The sequence below is a fragment of the Thamnophis elegans genome, chromosome 7 (genome assembly GCF_009769535.1).
Source record: "Thamnophis elegans isolate rThaEle1 chromosome 7, rThaEle1.pri, whole genome shotgun sequence".
In the NCBI taxonomy this organism is placed as follows: Eukaryota; Metazoa; Chordata; class Lepidosauria; order Squamata; family Colubridae; genus Thamnophis; species Thamnophis elegans.
In genome coordinates this window covers 33,520,978-33,547,953 of record NC_045547.1, presented here as the reverse complement: position 1 = coordinate 33,547,953, position 26,976 = coordinate 33,520,978, and the positions used below count along the sequence as shown (strand labels likewise).

At 36.7% G+C, this 26,976-nt stretch overlaps 1 protein-coding gene across 2 annotated transcripts in view; it reads left to right on the top strand.

Annotated features, from left to right (window-relative positions):
* The window catches only part of TCF20 (transcription factor 20), a 167,133-nt gene that overhangs the window by 61,002 nt on the left and 79,155 nt on the right, over nt 1-26,976 (top strand). The window contains exon 3 of one of the 2 annotated variants that reach the window (XM_032220890.1): nt 7,889-7,956. The exons of the other annotated variant lie outside the window; for it this stretch is intronic. The gene's annotated coding sequence lies outside the window, so the exon portion shown is untranslated. The remainder of the gene's footprint in view (nt 1-7,888; nt 7,957-26,976) is intronic. 2 annotated transcript variants of the gene reach the window in all.

The following is a 26,976-nucleotide window of genomic DNA, read 5'->3' as shown; positions in this document are numbered from 1 at the left end:
TTTTTTTCTGCTGTGTAATTTCATGTGTGAGTCATATATGGTGTAGTTTTAATATAACTTAGTGTGAGTGGGTATTTCCATGTAGTTGTTATGAATGGTATCAAAACAAAGAAAATACTGTCCGCAATCCAGTGTTGATCAGACCATAATTCCCAGTATCCACTACTTGCCTTGCTAAAAGCAACTAAAGAGAAGTAGTTTAAGAAGGCAATCTTGACCCTATCAATTGTAATGGCTAAAGAAATATGTAAAGAAACTTTAATGAAGTGGAGAAAAAAAATTCTTCTGATAGGTATAAAGAATATATACCAACATACTTTTTGTATAAAAATGCCTATCTTAGTCTTCAAAGGCATGTAAGTAATAGTATTTTTATAGGAATAATTTAATTTAAAATATGTATATACTTGGAAAGTATGAATTAATTTTAAACATATGGAACAAAGTAGATTATTTCCATAAATAAAGAACCTTGAAATAATGAGATAATGTTGCAGCAGTACATGGCAGAATAACTTACATTTTTCCTCCATGGCAACAGAACAATTCAGTAGCTAGGAATGGAGTATAAACAGCCATAAAATAGTGCAAAACTAATTTTTTTGTACTGCTTCCATTAAAAATTAGCAAATTACAATATTTCTCAAATTGGGCATTCTACTTTCCTTCAACAGGAGTAGTATGTATCAGAAATACCCAGTTCTTTCTTTCAATTTATTATTGCCTAAATATTATTGGAATTACAGGTAGTCTTTGACTTACACCCATTCATTTAGCAACTAAAGTTACAACAGGACTGGAAAAAACGTGATTTAAGACCATTTTTCACACTATCATTGCAGCATCCCTGTGGTCACATGATCAAAATTTGGACACTTGGCAACTGGCATGTATTTATGTCAGATGTAAAGTCCTGGGGTCATAAATGTACACCTGTCATAAATATATGCCAGTTGCCAAGTGCCCTTTTGTGACCTTTTGACAAGCAAAGTTAATGGGGAAGCCAGATTCACTTAACAATTGTGTTACTAACTTAACAACTACAGTGATTCACTCAGGTGTGGCAAGAAAGTTCATAAAATTGGGCAAAATTCAGTTAACAACTATGTTGCTTAGTAGCAGAAATGTTGGGCGTTATTGTGTTGAGGGTTATCTGTACCAACAACTGCTCGGCAGAAAATTCTAGAAACTGCAGTCCCAGCACATCTGGAGGACCTCAGGTTGTGGAAGTCTGAGGAATGAGATTTTTTTAAAAAATTCAAATAGAGCCAGTTTTTAGCATGAATGTCACAAGCAACATAGGCAACAAGAGAATAAGAGCTTATGGACCTACAGATACTTGTGCTATTCTGTAGTGTGTTTACTGTTAAGGTAAATCAGAAGCCAAAGAATATTTCAGTGTAACTTATACATGTGCTCTAAAATAACTTTACATATATATATTACTTGACCCTCTTACAGATAGTCCTTCACTTACAACCACAACTAAGCATTTCTGTTGTTAAGTGAGACATTTGTTAAGTGAGTTTTGCCTCATTTTATGACTTTTTTGCCACAGCGGTTAAGTGAATCAGTGGGGTTGTAAAGTTAGTAACATGCTTGTTAAATGAATCTGGCTTCCCCATTGACTTTACTTGTCAAAAGGTCACAAAAGGTGATCATGTGACCCTGGGGCACTGCAAAGGTCATAAATATGAACAAGTTGCCAAGCATCTTAATGATCAGGGGGATGCTGCAAAGGTTGTAACTATGAAAAACATTCATAAGTCACACCTTGAACAGTTACTAAATGGCACACGTGCCATAGGTTCGCCATCCCCACACTAGAGGAATACATAAATAATCTAGAGCAGTGGTTCTCAACCAGGGGTGAAATTCAGCAGGTTCTGACAGGTTCTGGAGAACTGGTAGCAGATATTTTGAGTAGTTCGGAGAACCAGCAAATACCACCTCTGGCTGGCCCCAGAGTGGGGTGGGAATGGAGCTTTTGCAATATTCTTCCCCCAGGAGTGGGGAGGGAATGGAGATTTTACAGTATCCTTCCACTGCCGCACCCACCAAGCCACGCCCAAAGAACCGGTAGTTAAAAAAAATTGAATTTCACCATTGTTCTCAACCTTTGGTCCATAGACCTCTGGGAATCTGCAATATCGTCACATGGGGTCTCTCAAGGCTGAAGAAATGTTATGAGTTAAATCTTGAGTTAAGCCTTGGTGGTCTGTGGTCACAAAAGGTATTTAAAGGGGGTATATTGCTATATGTTCCAACAACAATCTCCCTTTTGTTTACTCTAGTTCAGACATAAATTAAATACTGCTTGCTTATGAAAGCTAGATTTGTACATTCTGCTGTTTAAAGCTGAAGTGTTTATTTGTCCTCATTACCAAAATATGTAACATTGTCAGGACAAGGTAAAGAATCATTTAAGAAAGAAGAATTTAGAAGCAATCAGAGGAAAAGAGAGAGTTTAGCAGAGCACTGAGAACAGGACACACTGCTGGTGGTGTGAACTTGGAGGACTTTAAAAGGGATTAGAAAATTCATGAAGGAAAAGACTATTATTAATTGCAAGTTATAATAGCTATATATCCTAGGATCATAGATAGTATGCCATTCAATATTAGTAGCTGGTAAACACAAGAGGCGAGCACTGTCCACTAGAGTTGGACATGACTGGACAAGGAAAACCTTTATTTTTACCTTTTTAAACACAATCACAAGTAACTACTGTATTTTTATAATTATATTAGGTGTTGCCCTCTTTCATACCCAAGAGGTACCTCAGATCTATAAGTTAGTAGCAAATTCTATTGCTTATTGTTAAAAGGAATTCTGAGGTTAGATGGTAAGGTTTTGTTTTCCAATCATGCACTACATGATTTCACTACAAATTGGAAAGTGAAATGTATCATTTTGACTTGGTCCTACTTACAATCTAATTGTTACAATTGGAATAGAAAATAATATCATTTCTACTAATGGAAAATTGGAGTGGATGTTTCATCAAATCAATGTTTTTTTCTTTATTATTAACATACCTATATAATATACATTACCAAGTACATTTTTCTAAAACATAGATTAATTTTTTAGGAGAATCCGCAATATTAGAACCAGTTTGGTGTAGTGGTTAAGAAATCAGGCTAGAAAACTGAGGTGATGAGTTCTATTCCTGATTTGCATGAAACCAGCTGAGTGAGTTTTAGCCAGTCACTCTTTCAGGAAAGTGACAATGGTAAACCATTTCTGAAAAACCTTGCCAAAAAACTTCCCTTTCCCATATTCCTATCATCTTTATTTTTATGTGTATTTTATATTATTATAATTTTAATTAGGTTTTTTTAAAAGAAAACTGCAGAGGCTTGCTCAAGACTGACTCAAAGAGATATACATGCACTGTGAATATTTTAAATGTATGTCTTTAAAAAAGCCTTTGTTTTGGTGCTTTCAAATTGTAAAGCTGAAATTCAGAGTAAATATATTCAGAATCATATATATGTTTTTAGTTTTTGCTTAAGAAAGCATTGTTAACATACAAATCAAAACAGTGAGAAGGATTGGAGCATTAAAATGCTTTTTCAGTGTGCTGAAAGCATTAGTGCCTTCTGTCCTGGAAATATTGTTTTGTGACTGCTTTGAAGCTCTCCTGCATAATATCTAATAAAGTTTAAAATTGATTGCCCTAGAGCAGTGATGACTAATGTTTTCATTGCTGCGTGCCAAAAGCATGCACACGAACCTATAATGCAATGCACGTGTAACCTCTCCCACGCACCCTGCCCCCCATGCTTGCATGTATGATCCCCGGCGCTGCCCCGTGCATGTGCGCACGACCCCCTGCGTGTGCCCTGTCCCTGCATGTGTGACCCGTGCATGCATGTGCGACACCCCATGACCCCCCATGCATATACCCGGCCCGATACATGCACATATGCCCCCCCATGTGCCCCCTCGCACATTTGCGGCAAAGATCCAAAATCCAGCTGGCTGGCAGGCGTGCGTATCCATGGTGAAGCTCAGCTGGGATGATGGCTCACGTGCCCACAGAGGGGGCTCTGTGTGTCACTTGTGGCACATGTACCATAGGTTCGCCATCACGGCCCTAGATCAAAAGGGTTCATTCTGTAATATGAATGCAATCTAGGGTTTTTTTTCTCAAAAATCACTAATTATTTCTAGTTTGTAAATTGGAAATGTGGAAAAAAAATCCAGCCTTTTGATGTTTTATATAAAACATATTTGAATTTGAAAAACAGGGAACTAATCCGAATGAGAGATCCTGAGTTCATTCTGAGAGCAAAATGCATTTTAAAATCCTTTTTCCTGGGGAGGTTTTAGTTGGGATCATTTCTTACTGGCTAAAATTCCATTTGATAGTTTATAATCTTCCCTGCCTTGTAGCTATAATATAGATAGCTAAAAAAAAGTACAGTTGGAAAGCTGTCCCTGTGAAGTGTTTTGGAATAAAGGGATTGTTTAGGAATGTAAAGGTATTATTCAACAACTCTCTGGTTTTCTAATGTTTTCTTCAAGCTTCTGTCTTCCTAAATTGACGGTCTCAATGTGTATTTGAAAGAAATGGGTGTGTATGAGAGTGCGGCAGTCTCTCTTACTGTCTAAGAACAAGAAGAATGTGCTGAGCCCTCTGGCAGGGAGCCAGAATTCTCTGTGGAAGTATAAATCGACAGGGGTGGGGTAGGGGGGAGAGATTAATGTTCGCCATCGGCTGTCTTCATTAGTGGGTCCCTTGAGGAAGCCAGGACTACTGTGAGCTGTGAATGAGACCAGCTGGGGAGGGGAAGGATGGGTTCACTGTTTTTATCACCTCCTTTAGTGTCTCCTGAGGAGAAGAGAGAGAATGATAGCGCAGAAGGACACAAAATGAAGGCAGCTGAAGCTTTCTAGTAAAACACATGCTGCCTTCTCATTGGATGAAGAGGTATTTGGCTGTTAGTCTGCTTCTCCAATCAGTACCCAATGAGCTGTTTGGACTACTTGGCATGCTAATTGGGAGAAGAAGAGAGGAAATTGGCCCCGTGGCAGCATGATGCCCTGCCATGCCAAACAAGTGAGAGTAATTCCTCACAGCCCCTTCATTATATGGCTTTTCAGGGTAACCAGAAAGGAATAATTCTTCTCATACTGTTTTTCCTTTGCTTTTTTTCTGTGATCCCAATAATTTTACTTCCAGCCCATCTGAACTCTTTCATACTAAATCTTTGTCTTCCTTAACCCCCCCCCCTTTTTTTAATGCATATAAGTGCCTGATTTTGTATGCATGCAAGTTTGCTTTAGCCCAAGCTGCTCGGTATGGAAATGATTGCATTTTTGAGAGAGAATGCTCCCTCCCCCCCCTTTTGTCTAAATCTTGAAGAAACATATTTCTTGTACAGCCCTTGACAGATTGAATTGTGATGGAGCTGCTACCGGTACGATCCAGTTAAAGCTAGTTGCTCCTCCCCTCCCTTTTCCTCCTCCCCTCTTTCTACATGCAGTGGAAGGATGCAGATATGACAGCTCTCGATCTTGGAGTTCTTTATCCATAAATACAGGTATGACACTCACTGCCTGTCTGAACTCTGATTTCAGGGGATCACAGAGAGGGAAGTTTGTTGTTTCTTGCCCTTTTTTTTAGTCCATACATGTTTATGGTCGGCCCCAGTGGGATGAATTGAGTGTTTTAATGTAAATGCATTTTATAGCAATGGGTCACAGAACTGTTTAAGATATAAACAAAAGCGTGATACACTGGGGCTTTGTATTGTCTGCTTCCGTCTGGTTCAAGGCTAAATACAGTCCATAAATAGACTGAATTGTACATTACAGAGAGACTACAGAATCTGGGCCGAATTCTGAATATTTCTTTCATAATTGCCTGGCACTATTTGTAACTAGGCACTTGAAACAGGTGCTGTTGCTTCCTTGGCTGAAATGACTATCTAGACAGCCAGGAAAATTGAAACTCTTGCTTTAAACATCCGCCTTTTCTCTGTGAAATGAGGCCTAAGTGATTCCTGTCCAGACAACTGATCAGACATTCCTCCCATTCCTGTTCTTTTTCATTCCTGTTTCTCTGTATGTAATTGGAGTCAAAATGAGCATTGGATGCTTAAACAAGATCCAGTTATTTGTCTTCTTTTCCTCTTAGACATGGTCGGAGTTTTATGTTTAGAATGGAAGAGTGGTTCCGAAATTTTGCTAGAATTTATGTGGGTAAACAAGACCTTTGTTGTCTTCTTATGTGTCTTCCAAAAGAGATAAGATAGTTCATTTATTTCATAGGGTTTTATATCACTAACATTGTTGCTTTTATAAGTATCCTATATTTCTAAAATGACTTAAAACCTTGCTATCTCTTGTAGTGTACATTGAAACTGAAATTTCTTCAGTACCTCATGCCGAGTAGATGAATATACAGATGTTATGTTTTAATAATAATAATAATAATAATAATAATAATGGTTAGTCAGACATTGATAGTGTAATGTTGTAGGAACAGTTCTTGCTGTTTTATACTTGTAAGCACTATGGCCTTTAAACAATGCATTTACATTACTTACTAAGACACATGTAATATTTATGCATTATTACAGTAACAATATTCAATGTTTCTACAATCCAGTTTGCTTCACATATATTTATAAATTATACAAGATGCTTATAAGGTGGGTGAATATTAATGACTGCATAGATGGTTCTGGTTGAAATACAGCAATCAAAACAGTTCATAGCTACTAGTTTTAGTTTTATATATTTTTATTGTAACTACTAACATTGCTTCCAGAAAGCAGTTTCTTAATTCTGCCCATGTCACAAGTTAAAGAATATGTTTTGTTACATTAAATAGCCATTGGACAAGTGCTATAGAACTTGAAAAAAAATTGAATTATCCCACAAAAAGAAAAAAAAACAGGGAAATCATAGTGTCCAATCCTTTTATAAAAATGAAAGGAATGCTCTATTGTTGTGACAAAGCTCCACCCTTTGTAAGATGTCATGACCCGGAAGAGCTTTAGTCATGATGGCACACTATTGAGCTTGATTTATACTAAACATCCACTATGGTTGCCTATGCACATAGTAATGGTATACATCCATTGCATCTATATGGTGAACAATCTTAATAACAAAGCTAGTGAAACAAGAAGTATAATTTTTAAAAGGAAAGGAAAAAACAGCTCTGAAAGGTTTACATCCTGGGTTAGTGCTGTTAGAATTTAGTTATTCTGCACACTGACATAAAATTTTGAAGACTCATTGGGAAATTCTTTATACGAGTCTTCAAAATTGTATATAGGCATGTATGATTTAGCTGCTTTTTAAAGAAATAAATTCTGCTGAGATGTGTGGAACTCCAAAGTAATGCATAGTTGTAATCTTATGGCAACAGCAATGTTCAATAGACTACATTACAGGATTTTAGTCATTATAAGATTGCTGGGAAGAATTGTACCATGATGTTAGACAGTTAGAACAATTAATCAGTGGAACGGCTTGCATCCAGAAATTGTGAATGCCCCAACACTTGAAGTCTTTAAGAAGATGTTGGATAGCCATTTGTCTGAAATGGTATAGGGTTTCCTGCCTAGGCAGGGGGTTGGACTAGAAGACCTCCAAGGTCCCTTCCAACTCTGCTATTGTATTATAGAATGGAATAGAATGCAATGGAATTAGGAATACGAATGTATTATGTTGGTAATTCTGGATTGGAAAGGAAAAGTTATTGTTTGAGGATTACAAGTAGCCATTACCCTTATATTCAAACTTTTAAATTCATTTAATATTTCAAAAAAGTAAGTTCTTTTGCAAGGGCTTGGAGGTTAAAGTTTCCTGGGGACCAACCCTTAAAGGCTATAAGTTTCACTGAATACCTTTTCTTCATTTCTAGTTTCAATGCATTCCTGTGCTTCTGTATTTAGAAGTAAATCACATTGAATCATATGAGCCTTATTTCAGGTAAGTATGATTATTGCAGTTTATCCATTTAACTCAGTGGGAAATATTTCTAAATAAACATATATGAACTGCATGTGATTAATAGATAACACTTGGAAATACAACAACTGAGGATGTAAAATCTAGAAATTAGAAAAACTGAAAGAAAAAATTCTATTTTGCTTTTTTTATAGTCATTAGCTCCATTTTTTTGCTGTTCTCCCAAGTGAGCATGGAATAAACCCTCTCCCTAACTTCTGGACTGTTGTCAATAACAAACATTTTTGCTGTGCCTTATTTGCCTATTACTATTTTTTAAAAATTCTAGATATATTCTTGCTGTCTTTTTCATTTTTACTTCACCTCCTTAATCACAAACATTCTCTAAATGTTAAATACTTCCATTCCTCCTATTTCTCTTCACTCTGTTCATTGTAATTTCAGATACCCATGTGCAAAGTAAAGGAAAGAAACAGAAATATTATCATTTTAAAGCAAATTATACATGAGAGAGAATTACAGAAAGGCCAATCATCAGCTTGGTAATAGGAGAAAGAGGGAGACTCCATTTCTGAAAATATGCAGTATGTGTCTGTCAATTTTGAGTGATCTGTTTATAGTGCTAAACATCATACTTACTTTCCTGACAACAGTGGATCAGAATATTTCCAGCAGCTTTCACTGTTTTTACAGTTTTAGAAACCAGGTGCGGACAGATATCATAGTAACTTTCAAGATGGCAACTTTCTCCCTCTATCTCTCTGCTAGCTCTGTTGCATTTAAGCCAACAGCATGGTATGAAATCTTTGTACTATAGAAAAGAGGAAACTGCTGTGAAAGAATAACTTAATTGTTTATGGTTTTTCCTCATTTTTAGTTTAAGTAACACAATAGTGACCCAAAACCAAATCTAGGGATAGAAGTGAATGCACGTTTCAGCAGATGTAAGACTATTGTCTTAATCTTCAGTGACCGCTTTTATGAATCAACTATTTTGTCTACTCTTAGAATATATATCCTACTGCTTTGATCCTATTCCTTGCTCTTTTAGAACTGTTATCTGAATTTGTTGGTTTGCGTTAAAGATTTATGGAAATATGATTCAAAATTACATTGGATTTCAGATGTTATGCAGGCGTGGTTTCCTTGGTTGCAGTAGTTGTTGGTTTACCAATTGTTTTCATTTCTGAAGAAAGTGGACTATATGTTTTTTAAATCTTAAATTGTTCTTTAGCTCTTCATCAGAGTTTTGACCGTACAAATAAATTTAAAAAATGGAAAAAAACCAAGTATAACTAAAAAAACAAACTTGGGAGTATGAACATAACTTTGCTCCTTGTCACATATACAGATTGTTGAAGAGGATAGCTTTTTACTGGAAGAATGGATACTTAAAAAACTCACCTGAGTTCCTGGATTAGAAGCGAAGTACTCTGGACATTTAATTCCTGAAGAAAGTAAAATTCAATTGTTGCTGTGTACCTGCTTCACATTTTATTCAAAAAATGTGATTTGGAGCATGCAGGGGCACAAATGATGTACTGCTCTGAAATTTTAAAATAACTATGTTTTTTTCTGTACTCGCATGGCAGTTTCAGAAGACAGCCATGGAATCTCAGTAAAAGACATGGCTGCTTTAAAGAGCATTGCATTCCTATGTATACCAGAACACCTTTTAAGAATTTAATTTAAAGTGCTGCCCAATCCTATTTCTAGATGTCCAAAATTGAGTTGTACTGCAGGATTGAAAATATAAATATAAAGAGAAAAAGAAACAGCCTCCAAATTTTATTCTTCTGTTGTATTTCTAAGTTTTATTGTTATCAGGCATACTTTGCTTAATATGAGCATTTTGTTTGAAAGAAAGCTTTGTCTTTTTCCTTTTAACACCTGATAAAAGCTATAACATTATTAAAATCTTCCATATTGAGGCAGCCAAACAGTAGCTACACATTCTTTAAGAATGCAGCAAAAATAGTGGCTTGGTGCATCCACCTTCATTGTTATTATGTTTCTATTCCACTGCTTTTACACTGCAGCCTAGGGATCATGTTGATGACTTGTTTTATTACGATGACCTTTTAAGTGAAAATATGAGTACCACATTGGAGCATGTCCCAAAGTTGTGCTTCCTAGTAGACTGTTTGGTCATTGTGCTGCCTTCTCAGCCCATCAATTGCTGCTGTAAATTGTACTGGCCTTAGACTTTTAGGGCATCAGAATCAGTTAGAGGTGATACATTATATACATTCATATCTAGGTCCAAACTTTACATACATATCTCTAACCAGTTTCAGAGATAAATTGGTTTTATGACTTTACAGGTCTATCTGGTAATATCTGAAATTGCATTACATTTACATTACATTACATCTTCCATAAACAAGAATCTACTTCTAAGGATTTTCAATAAACTAAAAGCTGCAAAACAAACCATAACATCCCAAAGCAAAATGAACTACTAATAAACACAGTTGCTAATTAACCTCGGTAGTAGTGACAAGTCTCAAGTGCCTATTAAAAAAAACTCTTACACCTTTTCAAAAAGATACCAGGGAATTGCTTTGGCTCTTCTGATTGCTGACTGTTCCATAAAGTGGGAGTTACTATAGACAAAGATTGTTCCAGACATCTACTGATTCAAATCGTGTATTTGGTGGTGATGATGGTCTATGAACGTCCTTCCCAGAAGTTTCATGTTGCAAAATAATGATAGGATTGAATCAAATAGAACCGCGATGCCGAACCATGCCGGAAGTGGCACACAGAGCCATCTCTCCGGGCATGCCAGCCGTCACTCATTGCTTTTCCGGGTTCTAGTGCGCATGTGCATGGGAGCACTGGAAACCAGAAGAGCAGCTCCCTGGCACGCATGCATGCACTGGAAAGCTGAGCTTCCAGTTTCTGGCAAGTGCATACGCACCGGCCAGCTGGTCTTTATTCATGCACACATCAGAAACCGAAGCTCAGATGCATGCACCAGGGAACTGCTCTTCCGGTTTCTGGTGCTATCGCACCCCTGCATGCTCCTGTTTCGGCACTTGGTGCCAAAAAGTTTCGCCAACACTGATATAGAAGCTGTGGTGAGGCAGAGGTTAGAGTGAGGTATTGCAGGCTGATTCAGCTCACTGCCAAGAGTTTGATCCTTACTGGCTCAGCCTTCCATCCTTCCAAGATTGGTAAAATGAGGACCCAAGTTGTTGGAGACAATATGCTGACTCTGTAAACAGCTTAGAAAGTGCTATAAAGCATTATGAAATGGTATATAAGTCTAAGTGCTATTACTATTGCTATATATCACCTGACAAAACAGAGTCCATCAGACTTATCTGCCATTCCCATCACCATCCTGGATTATTCTACCAGGGAAGAAGAATCACTGCAAAATGATTATGCCTGCCCTTAATCTTCATAGACAGTCCAGAGAAATATCATAATTAGTGGTATTGAATGATGCTGCAAGGTCAAAGTCTTGTTTGACCTCGCAGCATCATTCAAACCACTAATTATGATATTTTTCTGACTTTCCCTTACCTAAGTCCTTACTGACATCTATTAGCGCAACCAATGCCATTTCCATTCCCTATTCAGCCATAAACCTCACTTGAAAGGTCAGGCTAACCTGCTAGTTCTAGGTCACTCAGCACCCGAAGCTCTACTTTCTTTTTAATAACCCTCCCTAAAAGGGAAGATTGGAGATAGTCTGATAATTGTCTAATGGAGCTTCCAAAATAACCTAATCTCTTACAAAGATACTCCCAGCCCCTGTCCCAAATATCTCAAGGAGACATAAAGGGGATGTGTGCAAGCCCCAAGTGGTGGAGTATCCTATCTACTTATTTAGGGTCAATATGTTGAAATGAATTCCACATCTTTAAAGGCCATTTCATGTATTATACTATAAGTAATTTCCTGACAGTTAGAACAATTAATCAGTGGAACAGCTTGCCTCCAGAAGTTGTGAATGCCCCACTGGAAGTCTTTAAGAAGATGTTGGATAGCCATTTTTCTGAAACGGTATAAGGTTTCCTGCCTAGGCAGGGGGTTGGACTAGAAGACCTCCAAGATCCCTTCCAACTCTGCTATTGTATCGTATTGTATTGTAAGTACAAGAGACAGACATGCCATATCTTCAGAAGAATGTGCCATTCTATGCTAAAGTAAAGAAAGCTTGTCCTATATCATCTTAAAACCACTGTCCAATCCTTGATATTGTCATGACAGGTTTCCCGATAACCATATATGTTAGAATTGCTCAACCATATTATTAATTACCAAGTTCACAATTAAATAGAACTGGTTAATTACCTGTAACAGTACAGCTTTGAGCAATTGTCTTAGTGACAGATGGAAAGGAATGATGGGAGGAGGAAGTACTTGGTATATTCTAAGATATTTTCCTTCTTTAGAAATGTGGCTGTGATGTATCCTGAAATTACAATAAATTTCATAGCTTAGTTCAAATTAAGCTTGGCCTCTGTCATTTTATAATCTCAAATAATTTATTTTTCACTCTTTAATGTTCTATGTCCTTAAACCTCCGATTTCAAGAGAACATAAGAATGGTCCTGTTACATTAGCTCAGAATTTTCTCATAATGCTCAGCCAGATGCCTCTCAGGTACGTGCTAACAGGAGATGGACACTTACCCCTTTTATACAGTTTCAACTGGTATTTGGAGATTCAGTATACTTCCCACAACCTCATGGTAAAACATTGAAGCTTCAAAGCCATTAGTATTGATAGACCTGAATATATCACAAATCAATTACTCACTGTATAGAATAGTACTTTCTTTTATCTATTCTAGCTTTCCAGTCAGCTTTGTTGAATGACCATTGGTGTGTGTTTGTTTGTTTGTTTGTGTGTGTGTGTGTGTGTGTGTGTGTGTGTAAGTAAAAGAGAGAGGGAGAGTGAGCAAGCGCTTAACTACTATCATGGTTAATATTGCCATGATAGTGGTCGAAATATTAGCAAGGAGTGGAAAACTTATGGTGTAATGAACAGGGAAGAAAATTCTTGTGAGTGTGCAGGGATAAGGAGTTCCTTAGTTTTCCTTACCTTATCAATCAGGTTGATTGTTTTTTTCCTTTTTCTTTCTTTTACTATTCTGTTGAACCAGAACAGTAATGCTCGGGAGAAAGGAGAACATTTTATTAAAATAGATGACCTGTACATTCTGTTCTAATTTTCTGTTATTCAAGGCTAGAAATGTACTTGAAAAATGAAAGGACAAATTTTCTAGACTTCGATAAATTACTCAGCAATAGTTTTCTTGTTGCATATGTTTCATTACCAAACTAAGTAATAATACCATCAGTGCTTTGATAAAAGGGAATGAGCTTTAGTGGCTTCTTACATGTGATCACTGGTTCTACCTGTCTTGATCAGAGTTATTGTAGTATATATTCATTCTACCTAGCTTCACTGGCTTTAGTTTTTCATTTTAGCTTATAAAACATAAAATATTCTGCCCATGTAATTAGTTTTTTCTTATCTATGTGTTGATTGCTGAATGTGTGTATGATAAGGAACAAAGTGCTTTGGACATTGTAGAATTTGGGGAACCTTTGTGGCAGGTGTAACCCAACCCATGAGCCACAAGCCACATGCGGCCCCAGACAGCTAGTAATGCCAGCCTCACAAGATAATTAAAAAATATTTTAAAAATAAAGGAAGTTTGATATCTATATACATTAACTATATTATAAATTTTATGTGTGGCCCAAGACAATTCTTCTTCACTCAATGCAGCTCAAGCAAGCCAAAAGGTTGTACAACCATATTTTATGGCAGTGGTAGTCAACCTGGTCCCTACTGCCCACTAGTGGGATTCCAGCTTTCATGGTGGGCGGTAGGGCTTTGCTATAACTCTGTTTTATAAATTTTATAAAGTAAAGTTACTTCCCTAATTTATAAATCACCATTACTGGGGAACTGGTGGGCAGTTAGGAAATTTTACTACTAACATAGATACAAAAATGGGTGGTAGGTATAAAAAGGTTGACTGCCCCTGCTTTATGGGATCATCTATCTCAGGATCTGTAGTCATGCAATGTCTGGAAACAAGAGCTCTTTCATACATAAAGCCCAAAATATGGACAATTTCTAAACAGCAAATGTAGTACATATTGGGACAGTATGGTTTCCAATCTCATATATCAATGTTTAGAACTATAGAGAGATCTATTCATTCAGTTCTTAAAGCAGTCTTTCCCAACTATTTTGATCACTGGGATGGTTAAAATGCTAGCCAACACATCAGATGACACTAGGTTAGGGGTGGCTTTTTAAAACAAAACAAAACTGATCAGTAGTATGAATTATTAAAATCTTTTCCTCTGCTTCCCACAGAGGCTTGGAGATTCAAACTTGAAGAAATGATCATGAAAAGGAGGAAAATTGATTGAATTCTCTTCCCTAAAATATATTTGTTAATCATTATATTTTAAATATCTTATTTGTAAATTTGCCAGTATAATCATTTCTGGACAATAGAGAATCCAAGCAGTTACTTATGTACTTGCTGTATAAATAAATAGACAAATAAATAAATAATTCAGAGCAATCTGGATTTAGTAGGGCTTGTTTGTTTATTTATTCATTAAATGTATATCTTGCCTTTTTCAGAAGCTCAAAATAATGTATTTCCGTAGTATTTCCTGTCCATTTTTTTGCATACAAGAATACTACAAGGGAGCTGATAGTGATATAAAAAGGTATATACTATATTGGGGCCTTAGCCTACAGTCTCATAGATTCTCCATTCAAAATAGAACATTAAACCAGACTAAACATGAATATAATCAGATTATACACTTTATGGCCTTAGAAATATGAATAAAAAACAACTGATATGTCAAAATAAAAATATTTCTAGGAAAAGTCTGTATTAAGTATTTTTAATATTTACGTATTGAAAGCATGATCTCTCTATAACTTTGCAGATGCTCAGATTTTCCCTTAGGTGTTGCTTTCATTAAATTTATATTCTGCCTGACTCCCAGTGACTCTGGCCAGTTTACTGATTATTTAAAACATTTCAAACAAGAAAAAATTCCACAGGGAAATTCCACAAGTTATCAGAAGACACAACTTAATTAAATGTCTGTTATTATCCCCTCTTGGATTTATATATGTTTCACTCAGTTTATGCAGAGGCTCATGAGTAAATAATAATAATAATAATTCTTAATGAAAGCAGTAAAAATATGGTACCTCTTGAATTCTTATTTTTTAAATCCAGGGATAACCAATATCTGAAAACGTCTGCTTGAAAAGTTGTAGCTTGAAGATCTTTTAATTTTTTTAATGTTTGATTGCTACTTTAATTCTGATACGTGTAAGGAAATACATGAGTCAAAGTCTGAGTACAGATGTGCAGTTGCATGACTGTACACTAAGGTGACCAGACGTCCCGCTTTTGGCGGGACAGTCACAATTTTTAATAATTTGTCCCATGTCCCGCAGTGTGTTCAAAAAGTCCCGATTTTCCAAAAGAAAGAAAACAATTTTAAAAAGGATGCCGTTGGGAAAAAAAAGGTTTTATTTCTCTGAAGTGTCGTTCCCGATGTGGCCTTTAGAGGGCAGTGGTTTCCCTCTCTCCACTCGGCTCACTCGCAGTGCCCGACGAGGGGCGAGGTTCCTTCCCCTCCTGTGTGGGCGCCGTTTTTCTGCAGGGAGAGTGATGGCTTTCTGGCGGCGGCAGCGCAGCGAGGAGGAGGCTTGGTCCCGGGCCAAGCGGCTCAGCCGCCAGAAGAGGGTTTTTTTGCCCGCTTCTCTTGGGCGCCGCTCTCCCTGCAGCCATTTCTCCCTCTTTCTCCTTTTTGTCCTTTCTCCTCCTTCCCCCCAAAAAGAGAATGAGAGGGAGAAAGAGGAGGTGTGAGGGAGGTAGTGGGATCGCTGCTTTCTGAGCTTGGTGCAGCAAGGATCCCGCTATCCCTCACCCCACATCCTCTTTCAGAAAGAGGAGGTGTGGGGGAGAGAGTGGGATCGCTGCTTTTTGAGCTTGGTGCAGCAAGGATCCCACTATCCTACTATTTTATTTTTCTTTATGTATACTGAGAGCATATTCACCAAAGACAAATTCCTTGTGTGTCCAATCACACTTGGCTAATAAACTATTCTACTCTACTCTACTCTACTCTACTCTACTCTATTCATTTCTATTTCAATTCTAACAAGGAGTTTAGCTTCTCTCTCTTGAAAATGTAAGATAGCATAATGCATTATAATGCAAGCTAGCCTTAAACTTTCAAACAGTTCATTTAGTGACCAAAGTTACAATGGCATTGAAAAAAGTGACTGATGACCATTTTTCACACTTAGTGACCATTTTCACACTTAGCGACCGTTGCAGCATCCTCATGGTCACGTGATCAAAATTTTGATGTTTGGCAACAGATTCGTATTTATGATGGTTTCAGTGTCCTGGGGTCATGTAATCGCCTTTTGTGACCTTTTGACAAAATATAAAATTTTTAATCAAACCCCCCCCCCCCGGTCAATGGTGTACCTCTTTACCAATCTGAAAATCTGGTCACCTTAGTGTACACTAAACTTTATCTCTTCATGGTGGGTGAGATGGGACTAAAGAATAACTGTCTCAAGAACTGGAAAACTGTTCAATAACAACATTCATATTCAACATTCTGTGGCTGAGACTAAAAATAAATGTATATTTTATAATGAAAATGATTAGTTTAAATTTTGAAAGGATGTGTTACACCAAAGAGAAATTTTTGTCTGGATGTTTTGTCAGTATAACATTAAGACGGGAAAAATCCATGAATTCTCTTCTCTGGACAGGAAATTTTCTACTAACTCCCTGGGTTGGGTTGCCTGCATTTATAACTAAATGGGTCCATTTCCCCCAATATGTTGTAATTGTGAGAAATGCTTAATCTGACATTAATTTATATTTTAAAAACATGCCTCCCTTCCACTCCCCAATTCCAGTTGGACTGGAACTATAGTAGCAAAATAATTACTTCCTTTCTTCCAAATTTCTCTCTAGCATGTGGTTATAGCTGTTATGCTTCATGGTTTCTACATGACAATTCTCACCACAGAGAAAAATGAAATATTGCTTTTAACCCATGCCACAGATTTCACAATAGTAAAATCTTCTTGCATATCTTAAAATAATAAAAGTTTATTTCCCCCTCCGCTAGTTCCCCCCACAGCAATGAGACAGTGCATCAACTTTCCTATGAAAGGGTTTGCTTTTTTCTAGAATACCTCAGATCATTATTGCTCTTCATTTTGCGGGAGCCTAATTTAGTTCACCGGCACTGTTGTATATAATTTCTCTTCAGTACCATTTGTTTGATTGTTAAAGTGCTGACCATATAATATAGTGAAGCTTCCTAAAGATGCTATGGTACAGGTCTATTGACCAAACTTCTACCATTTCGCTCCTATGTAGCCATCACAGTGGGGGTCTCTAATTACACGTGGGAGGTTTTCAGTTTGGGAAAAACTGACATCAGAACCCCAATTTTAATGTTCCTTTTGTGAGCCCATGCAATTTTTTTTAAAGGAACACATTTACTGTTTAACTGTTTTTACAATTATATATTTGTTGTAAAATAAAATTGGTAGGAAGTTATGCATACATGTATGCATGCAGTTGCTATATATGAGCTTCAATCACTTGAGTGGAAAAAACAGTAAATTATATATTGAACTGCTAACTGGTGTGAAGGCCTTGTGGTTTCCATGGTAACTGGCCTGGAAATAGCTCCATGTGACATCAGAATGGTACAGGTAGAATGAGATCTAGCCTTCCCCTCCCCCTCAAAAGAGCAGAATTGGTACAAAATATAAGAAATGTATTAGCAAGTTAGTAATACATTGACATTTGCACTTAACATATTTAAATGTTAGACAACCAAAGGTGGGTATGTTTTTTATCTCTAGTTAATTAAAAACAAATTTTGATAAGATTCTAGAAGTGTATCCCTTTCCAATATCTTTTCAGATAATACAATGCATATTAAGTACTCAACTAAATCTGAATTAACTGAGGCAATCTATTCGGAAACAACAGCTTTTATTTATCAACTACAACACACGCTAGTCAGAACAGAACAGAGAACTCCGGTTTGACAGCTATTTATAGTGTGGCTGTCAAACCGGCAACCAATCAGAACAATGTTAGCTCCCGCTGACGACGCCTACACGAACCAGCCAATCCTGGCACCCGCTGCTGCTGATTGACACCTTGCGGTAGCCTTGGTTCAAATACAGCAATGCAAATGGAAGCTGATAAAAAAGAGGGGTGGGTGGACCCCTTCTCTGTTGTAAATATAAAGATGATTGCCATTATTTCATATGCATACAGCTTGACTTTCTTTGTCAAGGTTTTTCAAAGTGTTTTGTGATGGAAGTGACAAGAGAACCAATGAGTTGATTGTTATAAGATAAAATATTGCATTAATATGATCATTTTTACACTTCAATTGCAAGTGAGAGTGTTTAATTAAAAAAAAATCTCATAATCAAACTGTTAGATATTAATTTTAACAACTATACAGAATTCAGCACACCAGTTAAAATAGTATGACTGAAAACTTTTGGTATACTATAGCCCACTGCCTTCCTTGGACCTTTATTTTAGAGCAGCTACTTCCATCCTAGTGTCCCAGATATGTTGGATTAATGTCATGGCGAATTGCTGGGATTTCAAGAAGCTGCAATCTCAACACATCTGCTTATATTAAATTGAAGGCGATTACAGTTAAAGTGGGCAGCCTTATATATACAGTGAATTTTCTGCTTTTGACCAAAAAAGTTTGGTTGGCTACAATTAGAAACTAAATGGGCCATTTACCTTATGCGTGGCCTGGCTTCATGCATATTACTGACTTATTCTTGGAAGTACTAATACTTTCCAGCTCCCATTACTCAAATCACCTAAACTATTTATCTAGGATTTTGTAGAGCACATATCTAAGGCAGAATATAAGCAAATAGTCTGAACCGACAAAGATGAAGTCAGGAAAGCTAAGCTCAAAATGAAATAAGTCTTGCAACAAAAGTCAAAAATAACAAAAGGAATGCTTTTTTCAAATATAAAAAAGGAAAGCAAAAAGTTAAGGAAATGATTGGTCCATGAAAGGGAGAAAATGGCGAGAAGGTGACAAGCAGCAAGGAAAAAGCAGAACTGCTTACTATATTTTTCGGAGTATAAGACGCACCAAGATTTTGAAGAGGCAAATTAAAATAAAAGTTTTTGCACTCTGCAGATCTTCCAAAAATGGCCCATTTTTCACGAAAACGGGCCCATTTTTTTTAAAAAAGGGCTGTGCAGACCCTTTAGAAGGCTTATAGAGTGCTCCTGGGTGCTGGGGGGGGGGATTGAGCAAAAATCGGCCAGTTTTTGCTCATTTCTGCGCTTTTCAGCCCCTAGGCGCACTGTATAAGCCCCCTAAAGGGTCTGCACAGCCATTTTGGGGAAGGGGGTGGGAATGCTGTATTCAGTGTATAAGATGCACCCAGATTTTCAGCCTCTTTTTTGAGGGAAAAAGGTGCGTCTTATACTCCAAAAAATACGGTAACTAAGTTTTAGCATCTTCCTTTACACACATAAATCAGTTCAACCGTTCAGAAAAAAACACTGTAAAATACTGAGTAGGAATGCAAGTCAAATAAGCAAGAAAATGGCATGAGAACACCTATTCATCCAAGACGAGTTGAAATCATCAAGACCAGATGGATTATACCCCAAGGTTCTGAAGCAATTGGCAGGTGTATTTTCACATCTTTCAAAAATCCTGGCACACTTGAAAAATACTAGACTGGAAAGGGGCTGATATAGTTCCATCTTCAAAAAGAGGGGGAAATGGATCCAGGGAACTTCAGATCAATCAGTCTGACATCAATATCTGGGAAGATTCTGGAAAAGATAATCTGTGAACATCTAGAGACTAAACAAAATTATAACCAGAAGCCAAAGCAGGTTTGCCAAAAATAGTTCATGCCAGACAAAACCTATTGCATTCTTTGACAATGTGAGCAAGTTAGTGGAACAGAGAAATGCTGTATAATTTACTTGGACTTTACTAAGGCATTTGATAAAGTAGACCATAACCTACTACTTGATAAGAAAAATATTGGTGATAGCATCACCATCAGATGGATTCGAAACTGGCTGGCCAACTGAACTCAACATGTAGTCCTTAATAGAACTGCATCTACATGGAGGGAAGTATGTAGTGGGGAACTCCAGGGTATCATTATCTTAGACCCAGTACTCTTCAATATCTTCATCAATGGTTTAAACAAAGGAATAGAAGGGGAACTCATCAAATTTGTAGACAATACCAAGCTGGTAGGAATACATAACACTTCAGAAGATAGAGAAGGATCTCTATAGACTTGAACACTGGGCTGTATTTTAAAAAAAATGAAATTCAGGGCTGAGAAAAGTAAGGTTCTATATTTAGGCAAGAAAAACCTAATGCACAGCTATAGAATAGCCGGTAACTGGTTTAATAGTAATAGCTGCAAGAAGGATCTGGGAGTCCTAGTGGACAGTCACTTAAATATGAGGTAGCAGTGTGCTACAGCTGCCAAAAAGCCAACAGTCCTAGACTGCATTAACAGAGGAATAGAATCTTATAATTCCACACTTGCATTCAAATTTTGTTGCCAAACAAAAAAATTTGTTTTGTTGAGAAACAAAAATGATTAGGGAACTGGAGGCTAAAGCATACAAGAATGGTTATAGGAATTGAGGATGTCTAGTTTAATAAAAAGATGGAGTAGGGTAACTTGATAGCTATGTTCCAATATCTAAGGGGCTGCCACAAAGAAGAGCAGTCAATCTAATCTACAAAGCACCAGAAAGCAGGACAAGAAATAATGGATGGAACTAATCAAAGAGGGAACCAACAGTTAGAACAATTAATCAGTGGAACGATTTGTGTGGTCCATTTGTCTGAAATGGTATAGGGTTTCCTTTCTGAGCAGAGGGTTGGACTAGAAGACCTCCAACATTATTTCCAACTCTGTTATTATTACTGAGTATTTAAAGGGATGAAGTGAAAGGAACAAGAGAAATAAAAGGTAAACTTGGAATATCAAATTAGTCAAAGAACAGGTTTTTTCTCATTATTGTATAATACACTATACTAGCCTTCTGAATATGTTCTATGCAGACTGTATCTTCTGTTTATGCTTAGTAGATTTTCCACAGAATGACAATACTCTAATACAAAAGCAATGCATGTCAATAAGATGAGAAAATTACATGTAAATGTGTGGATTTAATTTGAACCAAAACGAATTAGTGCATGCTTGGATGGGTGTGAAAGAAAAGTGATGATGTGCAAAGATATCAGATTACTCTATCTGAAAGTAATCAGTAAATCTGGATCAAAAATCTTTGGGGATTTCTCTGCTCCTTCAAATAGTGCTACTACCCTTAGGGAGAGATAAATAATTTGGCTCCATGTCATGTAGGCCTTTAAAAGTGATAGTCAGCACCTTGAATTAAATCTAGAAAGAAACTAGGAGCTAGTGCAGCTTGCATAACATTGTAATGGGGCACACAGCCCAATTTGACTGCATGTACCATTCTGGACCGGTTGTAACTTTTGGGTGATCTTCAAGGGGAGCCCAGTGTACAGCTAGTGCTAATTAATGTAAATTGCTAGTGCCTTTACCTGTATGCTCCCAATCAGAGATTGGTTGCTCCCAGTTCGGCTGAACCGGTAGTGGAATTCAGGCCTGGGTCACAAAACCAGCAGCGACCGAGGCCTGCCACACCCCCGAACTAGTTCCCTTGCTGCTGTTGGCCTGCTGCCATTTTGATTTTTAGTGACTGCATGTGCACAGTTGACTGTAAATTATTCTGCGCATGCATGAACAGTTTACATTGAACAGCGCGCGCACACATAGTAAACCGGCAGTAACCCACCCACTTTCCAGAACACATGATGTATGTTTGTCTGGTTATTGGCAATTCTCTTTTTGTCCCCCAGTGATTCCTATAAAGAGATTGCTGTGAACCACCATTCCTTTGTTGTATTTAAAAGGTTTCTGCTAGCTATGCATGTAAAAGGACAATTTTCCAAATTGGTGCTGGATCCAAGTAGCAATTGTGGCACATTGCTGCAGTGGATTGAGTAAAAGAGGAGAAAGATAGCTTGAGTAATGTCTGGAGAGAGGAGGAGGGAGAGCAACTGCCTCCCCCCCCCCCAATTCCCACTCCATGCAATAGAAAAATATAGAAATTGCTAACACTCCCTCCATCCTTAATGCTATTTAAAAAAAGCACGAGGGAATATTTTGCTTCCTTCGGTTCTTGCAGAAGGAAACCAAGAACACCACACCACCCCCCAAAAAACCCCACACCCTCAGATCAATCTCAGCTCGGCTTGCTTAGGCTGTGCTACCAAATTTGCTGAAACATTTTTTACTACCTTCAAAAACTCAAAATAGTCCAGATGAAACCTAGTTTATTTTAAAGTAGAACTACAAGGTGATGTACATTTAATTGTCTCTATATCAAAAAATCTGTGAGGGAAACTATCATATTCAGGATCTGTGATCAAAATGTTACAGCAGGAGATCAAGAGCTAGGAAGTGGAGGGGAGGTAACCAGGTATTCCTTCTAATGAGAAAATAAATCACAAATTTTGGAGAGCTGTAGCATAGGGTTGAAATCACATCCATGTAATGCCATGTTAGACAGTGAATTTTGTCAACCAGCACACACTACCGTAGTTTCCTGTGGCATTAAATAGAAATAACCTCATAAATAGCTGCTGTGAAAACTACACTCTAGTAAAGGGAGTCCTCGACCTACAACCACAATTGAGCCCAAAATTTGTTATTAAGTGGGACATTTATTAAGTGAGTTTTGCCCCATTTTATCACATTTTTGCTACAGTTGTTAAGTGAACCACTACAGTTGATAAGTTAGTAACCCAGTTGTTAAGTGAATCTGGCTTCCACATTGACTGCTTGTCAGAAGGTTGCAAAAGCTGATCACATTACCTTGGGATACATCAACAGTCATAAATAGGAACCAATTGCCAAGCGGCTGAATTTTGATCATGTGACCATGGGGATGCTGCAAAGGTTGTAACTGTGAAAAATGGTCATAAGCCACATTTTAAAGTGCCATTGTAACTTTGAACAGTCACTAAGTGAACTGTTGTAAGCGAGGACTGTACTGAAAATGTGGGTACACTATACTGAAATGGAAACAGAAATAAATGAGGTCAGCTACCAAATACGGGGATATAGAGTTGACTCTTAATAAAACAAAAACCCTATATGAAAGTGAGTTCAGTGTAAGTCAGAACAGTATATTTGTTACTCCCATCCTTATATTTTCATAAAAGGAGTAATACTGCCGTTTCAAATAAAGGATAAGGTTTTACTGAGATTAGATATCAGAAATATGGTTTATAAACTCAGCTGAATGAATTATGGAGCCCAAAAATAAAAGCATATACATATGAATTAAAATTCACAATATGTTTTGAGTATGTCAGAGTTTGGTAGAAGATGTTTTGGGCACCACATTGCATAATTTTATTTTTTTATTATTAAATTTATTTGTTACCCATCTTGCTGTGGGGCTATTTTGGGCAGCATGCAATGGTAGAATGTAAAATTATAAAAATGTAAATATAATAATAGTAAACAATGAAACAATAAAAATAAATAATGAAAATTCAGCAAACTGAATTAAAAGATGGGTGGGGAAGGGAGGAGGATTCGTAGGGGGGTGTTGAGGTCTAATATTAGTTTAATAGCCACCCATAAATAAATAATAAAGTTTATTTTTAAATCAAAATTAACCAGTGTCTTCATTTACTTCTTATAACAATAACATGGATGTTGTTTTGTATTGCCGCCTTCTTTCAACATCCCAGTTTAATTTACAACCCCAGGATTTATTGATGAATTAGCCATCCAATATTAAGCAGTTCCAGAGTCTGCTTAGGTTTTCAAAATCAGCCAAGGTCAACTCAATGTCACATAGTTCCTATAACTTATCTTTTAGAAACAGTTGATAGCCAGGACACAGTGCTGTATTTTTTAATAAAAAATTTATTGCTTTTAAAATAATATCAGAAAAGAAAAAAACCTGACAAAGGACAAAGATACATACATTATCAAAAATACATAACAAGTGCTTAAAATCAAATGAAAAAATGTAACAGAAAAATAAAATATAGAATACATGTTGGTACAACAGTAAAGAGTTACAAATCTATATACTGTACTTTATACAGAAAATATTATAATTTTTTTAGTTTTGTACGCTATCCAGAGTCATTTGCTTGTGAGATGGGCACCTAAATAAATTAGATAAATAAATAAATATAATTAATACAAACATTATGTATACACACATAAGTGTGTGTCGGGCATGAAATCCTCATATCTTCGCTATTGGTTTGGAACTGGGCGCACGTGTGCTCTTCACTGGTATGCGGTGCTTCTGTGCATGCGCAGAGCATCCGTGATGACATCTGGGCAGGTAGGCGGAGCCTTTCACTCCTGCCACTACCGGTTCACTCAAACAGGGGCAAACCAGCAGAATACCACCTCTAGTGTATGGGTGCATGTATGTATGTGTATATATACTCAGCTATCAGAAATTCTGATTTTTTATATGTATGTTTGTTATTATCAGATCAGTATGACTCAGTCTCCTTTAACATAACTAAATTTTGTTATGCTATCTGTAAAAGTGGACAATACAATTCTCATGATGATACCTCAGTGATGGATGTGTGTTTATCCTCACTATCCTAATCACATACAAGAAAGAAAAAATGTTATCAATCAATGTAAGTGTGGTAAATTCCTCTAGCAAATGTACCCCTCCCTCCAACTAATTAAATCTAACTCTATAATCAGTGGGCATCAGTATTGACCTCTCCCTTTTTATATATATTAATCTCACAGATAAGATCCCAGAGTAGTGGAAGGTAAAGATAATTGTTTGCCTATATAAAAAGGGCAAGAGGAATGACACAGTTAATTATAGGCCAATTAGCCTATTGTACATCATTAACAAATTACTTAACAGGCAATTCACCAAACTCAATACCTGGGTTACAGATGAAGGAATAAGCAACACCAAATAAGTGGGTTTCCAATCAGGACAATGCATAATGTTATATCATTTAGCTGATAAACAGAAATCATTCTGATCTGACTTTATTTACAGCCTTTGTTGATTTTTAAAGCAGGATTCAGTAATATTTCTGAGATTAGACTCTGGGACATTTTGACTGGATCAATTACTCTTGTTGCTAATTCATAAGTTTTACAAAAAAGCAACTTGGTAGGGTCTGTCTGATTTCAGCTAGACATTCAAATAGGTCAAATAAGGAGTCTTTTAGCTTCATTGATTTTTTAATATAGCAACTTCAAAAAAAACAGAAAAAAGGGGCAAAAGGGGTCCATCAAGTCATAAATTAGAACAAGTTCAATGATTTAAATATTTGGGAATAGTCTTTCAGGCTTCTAGAAAACTAACATCTTTGAATAATTCTGTCGCATCCCAGTACCAATTAAATTGTTTATGGCTAAAATAAAGTTGCACAACTATTTTATGTTAAATAACTTGGCCCCTTCACAAATCTATGAGCTTATGAAACTGTTTAATTGAGCTTCCTTAGGACATATTTTGTTTCTTCAAAAAGTGTTCCTAATGCAATTTTGAGGCTTGTTCCAAGATTTTATCTTTATGGCTCTGAATCCTGTTTGATCCTAATGGGCTGTTACCTCAGCTGTTTACAAAAAGTGAACAATCTTGTTGGTATCAAACTTGTATGAACAAATTATGCAGTCTCAGTCTTTCTTCACAAAATGTAGGTCAATCAACCTTTATGGGAAAAGCAATAAATTAGAACATTGATCATCAAAATAACCTCACCATTGTTCCTGAATTTCATCATTCAATGTTAGATTACTGCAAGCCCTCTGTCATGGGGTATTTATACTGTGTGACACTGAGTAAATATAGATGGACTTTCTCTAGAGTTAACCATTTGTCTGAAATGGTATAGGGTTTCCTGAGGAGTGGGACAGCAAGTTTCCTGAGCAGGGAGTTGGACTAGAAGATCTCTAAGGTCCCTTCCAACTCTGTTAATCTGTTTTTCTATTAATGATTTCCCTTCTGCTTGTTTGGGGGGAGGTATATTTCATAAGCTCCTTATTTTTAGAAACTTGCCCTTATGGCTGTAGATAGGTAGAAACACTTGGCTACATGTTCTTACAGTATCCCTTATGTGAAGATACACTTTACCATCTTCAATTATTTCCAAATTTTCAGGTCATATAGGTAGATTTTATGTTCAATATCATTTAAAGAATGCTAACTATTTACTCACATTCTAAGTCTGTAGTAAAGAAATTTTGATTTCCAGTTTCTCTATTCTTGTTCATTCTCACAAACAATTTGTCTGTGTTTGGTGAATAAACAGTTCAAACCACTATTCAGAATGAAGATCTTGATGGAACATGTTCTTAGGTGCTCTTCTTCAAGACTTCAAGCATTTAGAATCCCGCAGGATTTTCAGCTCATTTGCTGGAATTTCAAGACAAGGGATCTCACAAAGGTGATCCAAGTACTTGTCAGAAAGTTGGGGGGGGGGGGGAAATATCCATCCATGATTTCTCTTTTTCTATTATATTGATATTCCCATAAACATCTTGAATTGGTTTACCATAAAAAGTAGCTTAAATCATTGGTAAAAGCATATATTAAACAAAATGCAAGTACAATAAAATAGCATAGTTAAGCCAACAATAGGGAAGCTAAAAATATAAGAATGGCATTAACACATTTGCCATAAAACAAAACTGCCACACATCCTTAATCTATACTCATTCCTCTTCTTATCCCATTTAATCTTATTTATGCTATTTTTTTCAAAAACTCAAAAGCACATTATCATAAAAGATTTCTCTTTCTCCTCAATTAAGAATTGCTAATACAGATAGTCCTTCACCATTAGAACCATTTGTTTAGTGACCATTTGAAGTTACAATGGCCCTGAAAAA